Genomic DNA, 11,711 nt, shown 5'->3' on the forward strand with positions numbered 1-11,711 from the left:
ATTGACTGAATAAACAATTCACCTAAGGTCACACACCTAGCTAGTGTCAAATCTGAAAACAGGACCCTTGACTCTTGACTCCTGGCCTGTTAGGAATTGTAAACTGTTAATTTGATTCAATCATTTAAATAACTGTTAAATAGCTAAACAGACAAATAATCAGTCACCTAAAAAACCTAGCTAGACAAATCAAATTTTTCTGCAATTCAGTTCCAAATAGCCTAATTTTTAAAGATTCAGGATACATCTTTTAAATAAATAAAATGGCCTGCTATCATTAGGTATCTTTTGAAATGTATAAAACTGTCTAAACCAGAGATTTTTCTACTGCCATTTGTGATTGTGTTATTCCTGTAATGAGTTACTAATATAAGTATATGAAAGAATACAAGAAATCAAAACCATATTGGAACATATATTATTAAACTATATTTTTTAGAAGGGAAAACAATAAAGCCATGCATAATATCTACTGAGTTCTTACTTCCTATCTGACACTGAACTAAGGCTTTTTAGGCCTAGGAAAGTTAAGGTCACAAGTTAGTCACAGGCAGGCAGTTTAATTCCAAAGCCTTTGGGCTTAAAACTGTCTACAATATTATCACTAGACAATCATCCTTCTCACTCACTTGTCTTTAATATAACCTATTGAGTGGAAGTGGTGGGAAGCCCACAGGACCATGACTGGGCAGATCATGTTAACGGTTTGCATATGTGTGGAGGGGAGTAGGGAAATTGTAGGTTGGTAGATCCAGAGCCTAGAAAGTGATGACACCATCCACTGATCTTTGAATTAAGTTAAGACCTAGTTACACATTGACTCCATCCTGTAGCAGTGTTCCAGAATTATTAAGATATTATATGATCATGTGACATTCTGAAGTTAGAGCTTACCTACTGCGGTAATTTGAAACAAACATAAAATCTGTCAGAACCATTTTTCCATTGCCTCTTATATGTTCAGAAAGAATCTGGAAAGGACTTTTGCTTCCAGCCATGGCAGAGTACAGAGAGAGGGAAATAGTGTCATCCTTGCCCTAAAGGTCTATAGGTTAATGAGAGGAACCTATCCTGCAATGATAAAGAATGGGAAGTAAAACATCAGTGCAAATTCAGAATAAGAAAAATATTTGCAGTAATGTAAGCTACCTAGTTCTGGACCTAATTGCCTAGTTTATTTGCACTAAAATAAAAGAGTTATGGGTGAATGAACTAAAGTAATAAAAAAAAACTAATTACAGAAAAAGATACTACTGATAATGAGCGTTTTCAAAAGCACTTGAATTTCAACACATATAAAAGCTGTGAATAAGCATATGTGAAAAATTAAAGGATTGAACAAGGAAAGCCTGTGTGCATGTGTGTGTTTGTATATGTGGTGTTGTATCAGAGGTGTTAATCAGTTCAAACAAAAGTTATTCAAATAAACAACACAGTGATGCTGTTACCAATAGGCAAAGGCACTTAATAAAAGATAGAGAAAAGGCATTTAAATAAGCCGACAGAAATGCTGAAAATAAATTGATGCAATTGTATTTAAAGTGACAATACCTTTGTGCCTTAAAGTTCTGGAAAAGTAATTAAAGGGAAATTATTTTTAGAGCTAGGAAGTCTTTAAGGTGTCATCATTAAGGCTGAGTTGGATATTGCTCAAGGCATCCTTAAACACTCCTTTTATTTTGGACACTGCATGACAGAAACACTTTCTTCATTAACACATTTTCCCAGCTCTTCTCAATGTTTATTCAATTCACAGCTCTAAGTAAGAAAAGAAAAAGGAAAAAAGAAAGAAAGAAAAGTAAAGCATGGAGAGTTTATTCTGCTGTAGCTTTATTCATCTAATGCCTTTCAATTTACTTATTTGTTTTGCTCCTTCATTTGACTCAAATGAATACAAAATGAGAAGAAAGAACTCTGGATCTTCCTACATGTCCTTACAGAGATTTGTTAGTATAAAACATTCTGAAGTCAATGATGGATTCAACATAGACTTTCTCTACTGCGATTTATAACCATAAGAGTCTTACTGGCATAGAGTGGTGTTTTAAACACAAACTCTGGGGCCAGAGTTTCAATTTGGGTTCTGTCAGTGGTTGGCCTTTTGGATAATTGACCTTTCAATACTGTACTTTCCTCATCTAAATATGGGAAAAAATAAAAGACTTATCTTTATTATGAGACAATATGCAAAAAGTCTTAACCAAAGAGCCCTGAAAGAGAATTGTGTCCTATTCAACTAAACTCAGCAACATCAGCATGACTGTTGGAGAAGGAGGCTAGTTGGAAGGTAATGCAGATCCCTTCTGGCTTCCTCCCAGAAACTTCCTATCAGGTCAGCAGCAGGCAGAACGCCAGTCAGCTCCATTAACACATGGCACTTTCAACAATGAGATGTGAGCTAGGGAGGGAGACACTTCACACATATATTTGCTCCCCTATCTCTGAAACAGGATGCTGCTAGTGTGCTATGAAGCTCATCAATACGTGAGCTCAGAAGTGAACTCTAACTACTCACGGTTTTCAATTACACAGAGTTGCTTCTCAGACTCACTAGCTATGGCCGAATTTCCATTCCCCAGTTGTAAAACACATTAGGTTTCAATCTCATCCTTTTATATACACATCTCAAAAAAAGTATCGTTTTTCTAAAGTAATGTAATATCTTAAAGACATTTCAATGCATATTTTGTTATTTTCCTTCTTAGATATGTAAAAAGAAAAGAGAAATTTTCAGTGTCTTTTTGCCAGTGCGTAACTTAGTCACTTCAATGCTGTGACTTTTATTTCCTACAGAAATAAGAGATTCTTTCTGTTACAGACATGATTATGAAACACTTTTGAGTTACAAAATTTCACCCTTCAATTTTCTATAGATCCGTTCCCTTATGAAACAAAGGGACATCACTTGTGTTTTATACTCACTCTCATTCAGTATATCTAGCCCTTCTGGATTTGGTTTTTGAAGGAATCAACACTAAAAACTCAAACTCTATGATTATTTTCATATTATAGTTTTCTAAGTCTGGTTAATTTAATGAAGTAATCATGCAAGTTTACTCATTTAAAAAATTGTATTCCAGAGAACTCTACTTATGGTGAAAAAATACCTTGCCCTGCTAAAATCTGATCTGATACTCTCTTTACTGGGTAAAATAGGATTATGACTATAGTTAGAACCTGGATCTCTTTGCCTCATTGGTTCCCTTTGATTCCACATTCAGTCTTTAACATAAGATATGGTATAGACTGTTGTTCTTGCTGTTCTGAGGGTGGGCAAATGGGAGGCAATCATGAACCACTAGTTAGCATATGTCTATTAAAATAATCCCTATAATTCAGAGGGAGAGATCATGTCTGTCCAGTTAATTTTAAACAATAACCTTTTTCACTTGGTTACTTAAAACTTGAATCCATTAATGGTTGCTGACTGTTTGCCAAATGTATGTTTATCAGAAATGGAAGAGGTGGGAAAGTGTTCATCCTTTTGTTCACAAATGATTGCACAGCTGGTGCCAGATATCAAAAGTGAAGCCAACTGAAATAAATAGTGACTAAGAAACATCTCTTCCTTAAGGAACTAAGCATCTACTGGATGACACACATAAGTAAAAAGGCCATTATCATTCAGTTTAGCATGTTTTACTATAAGCTGAAGTAAATTATGTATACAGAAGAGGCCACAGCAGTCAGGAAACTTCTCTAATTCAGAAGAGTCACTACTATAACTGGAAAAAGAACATTAAATGCATATTGCATTGAAAGAGAGTCATGTTCTCATCCACCACTTTATAACTTATGTATTTGATAACCACCTTAGTCGTTGCTTATCCGAGATTAGAAAACTATGTACCAGCAGATTGGAGAATAAATCCAGGACTCCTGAGCTGCCTCTGTGGATTCCTCCTTTTTGAACTAGTGAAAATTAGTAGAAGTAGAAAAAAGTAATAAAACTTCTTACTCATTTTCTTTTATTGTATATTTATATAGATAGATGTAGAGAAACTTCTTGAAATTTCTACAAAGACTATCCAATAAATATTTAAAGATAAATATGGGGAAATTAATCAAATGAATGTCTTACACTAGAAAAATTATTTCTCTGGATTCCTTATAAAATTTCCTGATGATCCTGGAAGTTACAACCATTTTAATAGAGGCTCTGTATGGAGCCCTTGTTGACAAACCATTCTATCTTTGGTAGTAACAGGGAGAAATGTAGTTCCATAGATAGGCAAATTCTATGATATTTGTATGGTGGTATAAGATTTATTATAACCTGAAATGATAGATAGTTTGTCCTCTAAAAATTGTTTCCTTAGAGATTTAATGGAAAACACTTTCTCTCTAATCTGTGCTACTGTAAGAAAGTGACTCATTATCATGACAAGTAGATCTATCAGAGCTACCTGCAGGCCCAGGCTGCCCAGATTAGTAATGACCTGGAAAATAAATTGGCATTCCAGAACTTTCTACTCAGTTGGAAGAGGGGTGGTGACATCACAGTCTCACTCTAGTCTCTATAAATGCTGCTCAAAGTAACAGACTTGAATCACAAGGGCTTGTTGAGCAGCATAATGCCTTTACCTCCCAAACTGGTTTACAGGTCAAGTGAAAGCCCATCTTAAGAGTGATGAAAAATACCAGCACAGTATCTATTATAGGGGAAGAATAATTTTAAGCAGAACATATGATTAAAATGATTAGAGACTGGACTCTGGAATCAGCCAGACTTGTGTCTGAATTAAAACACATTAGATTTATGATCCTCAGAAATTTTCTGTAAGGTTCTAAGCCTTGATTTTCTTAGGCCCCCAAAATGAGGTTACAATAACTTGCATCTTATAGTGTAGTTCTGAGTATCTACTTATTCATTCATTGAACAGCTATTAATACCTAACCTGTGTTGGGCATGCTTGTAGGCAATGACCCTTCCCTCTTTTAACTTGCATTTTAGTTTATGGTGATAGCCAATAAATAAATTAATAAATAATACATAGATAGATAGATAGGGATATGTACTATGTGTATTATATGTAGTATGAGTTGACATAGTGCAAATGAAGGAAGTCATTTTTATATGAGGTCATCATTAAAGGCCCTCTGAGAAAGTGACATTTGAACGAACAAGAAAATGTCTTTTGTATGAAAAGCTTGGGGAAAAGTGTTTCCAAGTCTAAAGAGCAGCAAATAAAAATCTTTGCACTGAGAAAAATCTTGGAATTTTTAAGGAATTGAAAGATGGACATTATGGGTGGAGAGAAGTGAGCAAGGGCAAAGAGTTATGGAAAACAAGATCGAAAAATCAGGCAGGGGTTTTGGTAAAGACTGTGGGATTAAATTTAGGAGAAATAGGAAGACATTCAACCAAGAAATGGATATGATCTGGTGGATGTTTTCAAAAGACTACTCACACTACCTTGAGATGAAAGAGACAAGATTGGAGGCCAAGAAACTGGTGGTGATGAAAAGCAGTATGTAAGGTAAGAGATATGATCTGTATTAGAGTGACAGTAATAAAGATGGATAAAAGTAATTGAATTTAAGATATCTGGAGATTTGAATTTACAGGACTAAACAATAAATTGGATGTAGAAGACAGGGGAAAGGATACACTCAAATCTGACCTGTAGGGTATTGGCCTGAGAGGTCAAGCAGTATTGGTTCCCAAATCTGAGATGGAGAAAAATAGAGAAAAACAGGTTGTCAGAAAGGAGGGATAGGCACAGTTGGAAGTGACCATGTGGCACCTAAGTGTTGTTGTCAAGTAGGCAGCAAAATGTATATATCTGGAGTTTGGTGAGTGATCAGGGCTAAATAACATAAATTGTTTTTAATGCATAGCTCAGGGCTTGGTGTGTATTATGACTCAATAACTATAAGCTTTTATAAAATGGAGAATATTTTAAAAGTGAGATACACCGAAAATTTATATCTGTGAATATTCTAAATCTGACGTTTTAATAGTGAACAGCATGCAGAGAATAATGTTCTTTTGCCTCTTAAATACAACTGTTATTTAATTTCTATAAGGGCAACAGGGAGAGTGATGCTTAAAAATTGTTCTAAGCTAATATTACGCTGTCACAGTTTGGCTTAGTTGAACTCACTGGGAGTTCAACATCATTATCACATGACAAAGGATGGTGAGAGACAAATTCAAGTTGAAATCAAATGTTGGCACTACTGTCAGACTGAAACTCCCATCCTGTCACCTTTTTGCTCTGTCATTATGAGGTAGCTACTGGACATCTCTGGGCCTCAATTTTCATATCTTCAAAATGAAGGTAATAACAGCTATGTCAGGGGTTTTAAGAGGATTTTAAATACTGCAATTAAAGCAAATAGCATATGATGAGTGCCTAACAAATGTTTATAAATATAGAAGTTTGGAAAAGCAATAGTACTTGTGATACATTATTATAAAAAAGACTGTCAAGGAAAATCATAGAATTAATAGAAAGGTATTTTAATAAATGTAAGTGCTTGAAAATAAAACACTAATGATTTCACAACACATACCTTGGACTTAAAAGGCAACAAACATCTTATTAAAGAGAAATGGTGCAAGGTCTGAAAGAAACTTCTTAGCAAATTGTAGTTGCCAAAATAAGCAGCAGCTTATTTATATGGTGTTACTCACCATAATGGAGAAAGCATCTGAGCTTATGCATTATTCACATTTTTCTGAATCTGAACTAATAAGCAATGAAAAGTGATGAATGAGGGAAGCTTGTAATAGATTTTTTTAAACTGGGTACAGACTTGTGCTGAATTGACCCACCACTGTCACAGGGGAACCCTTGTAAGCATTACAATTCTGTCAATTTCTCTTTGTGAGGAGGTAACAGACTTTCTAACTTTTAAGACTAATTTCCCTACTGCTTTAACTGTTTTCTTTAGGAAAAAAGGCAGAAAATCCATTCAAGTGGACTCAACAACTTTCATATATATATATATATATATATATATATATATATATATATATATATATAGCCAATTTAATTGGCAGAAATATACGTAAGCTGCCATTGTGTTTTCTGAAGCCCAAGCTCAATTTCTGCAGAGGATTTAAGTTCAGTACCTTGTGTAGGGTATTTTGTATCTGAAAACCTGTGCTGCTGACGTTGCTCATATGGAGGCCAATAGGACTGAAAGTGGCAATTTCTCCATCCCGTTTCCCCTTTCAGCTCAGAGGTTGTTTATAGCCTCCCTTGCAGTTGGTAGCTGAGCCCAGTCACCTCAAGAGCTTTGTCTCCTTTGGCATGTTTCTGTGATGCCTATACCTTATTTCTCCTTCAGAGCTTCTCTCAAAACCAAATTCTCCTTCCCAGGATTTTAGGCAAAGTAGTTTTATTTCTCAACAAATTTCCCATACCTGGCAGAATTTTATTCATTTAGCAAATATGTATAATGGTCTTATTATATGTCCAATATGGCAGATTAAGTAGAAGAGGATTTGGTACCACACCTGCTGAAGAGGGGAAAAAAAAAGATCTCTGTCTAGAAAAATTTTTTTAAAGTGCAATATGTGTTTGTCTTTTGACCCTACCATCCCACTTATAGGAATTTTCCCTAAAGCTACACTGTGACACTATGAAAATACATATGCAGAAGGTTATTCATCTGAGACTTGATTGTAACTTTAAAATTTTAGAAACAATCTAAGTGCTCATATATAGGAAATAAATTGATACATCCAAAACTAAAGTATTATGCAGCAGTAAGAAAGCAGGATGTAGAGAGCTATGAACTTATGTGGAATGATTTCCAGGCTATATTGTTAAATGAAGGAAGTGAAATACAATAAATCATCTCAATCGTTCTACCTTTATTGTAAAAAAGAGAAATTAAAAATAAAAACAAATATACAGGTGTTTGCTCATTTGAGCCAAATAAATGAAGGAAGAATAAACCAATGAATAATGAGATTGGTCAGCTACAGGGCATGGGTGAGAATGCGGTGGAAAGGATAGAAGAGAGGAGATGAAGACCCTGTGCTTTCTGGTACAGTACTGACATTTGGAATTATGCTAATGTTTCACAAACTCTAAAAGTAAATAAGTAAAATCAACAAATACAGTAGGAGATGCAAAATTGAATATTAATGGAAACAAATGAATATAACCATACCGAAGTGGCAGTGTGAGGGAAGATCTAACCCAGGTAACTTTGAAGTCAGTTTTTGAACTAATGCCCTCAGGCTAAAGACAAAAAGACTTTTAATCAAATATTAAGCTTTAATTGGTAGGCTTTTTTTTTTCAGAAGTATATATTAGCAATCCTAAAACAAGTTTTTTTATATTCCAGGAATTGAGCAAAAAAGTAAATATATCATGGATCATGGGAGCCAGGTTTCTCCTATCAGAGAGATACAAATAAGGAAAGGAGAAGGAAGGACTGACTAAACTCTGCCACGTTGGATTGTAATTAAAGGTGTCAGTGTGAACTCTTGGGAATGAATATACATGCATAAGCAATGGCAAAACCTATTCACATATCTTGATTTCTAAATACCATTCTCTCTTAAAAGGAACAAAGTCTCCTTCAGAGAAATGACCGATTCCAAGTCTAGGGCTTGCAAGGATAAAACAATTTTCTTTTCCTATAAGTGCCGTTCTGTAGACAATTAGGAATATCTGAATAACGTCTGTGTGCTAGATCAGAGAACAGAAAATTACGACCCATGAGCCAAGATACCCTACCACCAGTTTTGGAAAGTGAATTTATATTGAACACAGTCATGGCCTTTCATTTACATTATTTTCTCTGGCTACCTTTAAACTACAAGAACAGAGTTGAATGGTTAAGACAAAGACCATATGGTCTGCAAGGCCTAAAATAATTACTACCTGACCCTTAACAGAATAAGTTTGTCACCCACAGGATTAGATAATGGTATTGAATCAATGTTAAGTTCCTGATTTGGTAATTGTAGTGTGATTATGTAAAATAATTCCTTATTATTAGGAAGCACAGAAGCTTTTTGGAGGTAAAGGAGTATCCTATCTGCAAATTACTCTTCAACACTTCAGGAAAAATATAATTCCACATACTAATATTAAATATATAAAAAATATATCAATAGATAGGTAGATATCATGAGAGTGATAAAGTGGAATGAATAAGCTTCTATAGTAAAATCTGTAATTAAATGGTAACATTTGGTGAATCTGGATCAAGGGTGTCCGGGAATTTTTTGTACTATTTATGCAAATTTTTCATAGTTCTGAAAATATATCAAAAATATTAATAAAGGAAAGCGAAGTGGGAAGCACTTAGCTGACCTCTTGCTCTGGTCTGTGTTTTCTCCAAATACTCCTCCTACTTCGTTATGTTTCTCAGTCTCTTCTGTAGATCTCTTTTCTTTAGATTGTTCCTTAAATCATTTTGTAATTCCAGTGTCAGAAGAGGCCTACTTGCTGCCAAGTAATTAAATAAACTTTCAAGAGTTCTCCTTTCTCAGGTTCTGTAGGAAATCTAACATTGTCTATAAGATTTCTTCAAATTCTAGCAAGTGAAGGTAGGGGTGGGGGTGAGGAGTGGTTACTTTTATTATCCCTTCTCATACCAAGTTTCCAGTGTGGAAACTCATTTCACTTGTACCACTTACTTTTCCTGTAACTGTCTTTATTCTTCTACTCTTTGCCAACCCACATCTGGAATTCAGCTTCCTTCCCAGGATATCTTGCTCATGCTCAGGACGTCTTCAAATGAGAAGATGTAAAATGAATATGACACATCTCACATCTACAAAGTCCTTCTATCACACTATGCACTATTAGGAATATCTCACTGGTTATATTTCCCCATAGACTCCAGGTTCCCTCCATATTGCTTGCCCCCTCTTGCCTTGAATTTCTCCACCTTCGAGTTCAATTCTTCCTATCCTATTTTAAAGAGCCATTAAATTCTATATTCTTAGGTCTATACCCCCATATGGATTTCCAAAAACTCAATGTCTCTGCTAAAAAATGTATCTTGATCCTGGAGTCTCACCTTGCAGCATAAAATTACAGAAATCCATTCTTTTCATTCTAAGTAGATAGAGGTATATTACATTTATTGAGTTATAAACAAACATGTATTATACATATGTTTATTTAGAAAAAGCTCTGAAACTTATAAAAATCAGAGCTCATCTTGAAATACCAGACATTGAAGATACTAGTAGAGTTGCCTTTGCCTATTAGAAATATATGCAGTAGTAAGAGCCCAGAATCTGCAGTCAAACTGTCTTAATTTGTATTTTCACTCCACTAGGCAATGAGTGATCCTAGGCAAGCTACTTGAGTGTTCTGTGCTTTCCTTTCCTCCACTGTTCATTGAGAGTTACAATGGTATCTAATGCACAGTCATTCACACATGTGACCATGGCAGCAATTTTTTGATAATAAAACCTGGAGACAAAGTACCCATCAGTAAGCAATATTTAAATAATATCCCATGAAAATTATATAATACAATTCAGTTATTACATGAATGACACAGATTTTTATTTGTTGATTTAAAAAGATATGCTCAAATTTAAAAAAATAAAAACTTAAAATTATATATAATTAAATCTGGGAAGAATCACCAGAATTTTGATTACCTAACCTTAAGGAACTGGGGAGAGAGGTTCTCACTTTTCATTTTGTACCTTTTCATACCGTTTGAGTTTCCTAACCATATAAAATGGTATTATTGGTTAAATGAACAATAGATATATTGGCAGGGAAATTATGGGTAATTTTAATTTTATTTGTAGTTTACTATACAATAAAAAATCCAATATGTGTTCTAGCTATATATTATGAAAGGGAATAAATTATTAATAGCATTCATGCCAGGAATTGGCTATAAATTGAAAAATGTTCTTGTGAGTTTTTGACATTTACATGAATGAATGAAAACAAATATGATTATATTGACAAAAAATAAGAAAACACATATGTGTACAATTAACACAGATGCCGAAATTCTCAACAAAATACTAGCAAACAGAATTCAACAACACATTAAAAGGATCATACACCATGATCAAGTGAGATTTATCCCAGGGATGCAAGGCTTCTTTAATATACACAAATCAATCAGTGTGATACAACATATTAGCAAATTAAAGACTAAAAACTATATGATCATCTCAATAAATGGAGAAAAAGGTTTTGACAAAATTCAACACCCATTTATGATAAAAACTCTCCAGAAACTAGGCATAGAGGAAACTACCTCAACATAATAAAGGCCATATATGACAAGTCCACAGCAAACATCATTCTCAATGGTGAAAAACTGAAACCATTTTCTCTAAGTTCAAGAACAAGACAAGGTTGTCCACTCTCACCACTATTATTTAACATAATTTTGGAAGTTTTACCACAGCAATCAGGGAAGAAAAAGAAATAAAAGGAATCCAAATCGGAAAAGAAGAAGTAAAGCTGTCACTGTTTACAGATGACATACTCTACATAGAGGATCCTAAAGATGCTACCAGAAAACTACTAGAGCTAATCAATGAATTTGGTAAAGTAGCAGGGTACAAAATTAATGCACAAAACTCTTGCATTCCTATACACTAATGATGAAAAATCTGGAAGAGAAATTAAGGAAACACTCCATTTACCATTGCAACAAAAAGAATAAAATACCTAGGAATAAATCTACCTAGGGAGACAAAAGACCTGTATGCAGAAAATTATAAGACACTGATGAAAGAAATTAAAGTTGAT

Source organism: Physeter macrocephalus, chromosome 20 (genome assembly GCF_002837175.3).
Source record: "Physeter macrocephalus isolate SW-GA chromosome 20, ASM283717v5, whole genome shotgun sequence".
In the NCBI taxonomy this organism is placed as follows: domain Eukaryota; kingdom Metazoa; phylum Chordata; class Mammalia; order Artiodactyla; family Physeteridae; genus Physeter; species Physeter macrocephalus.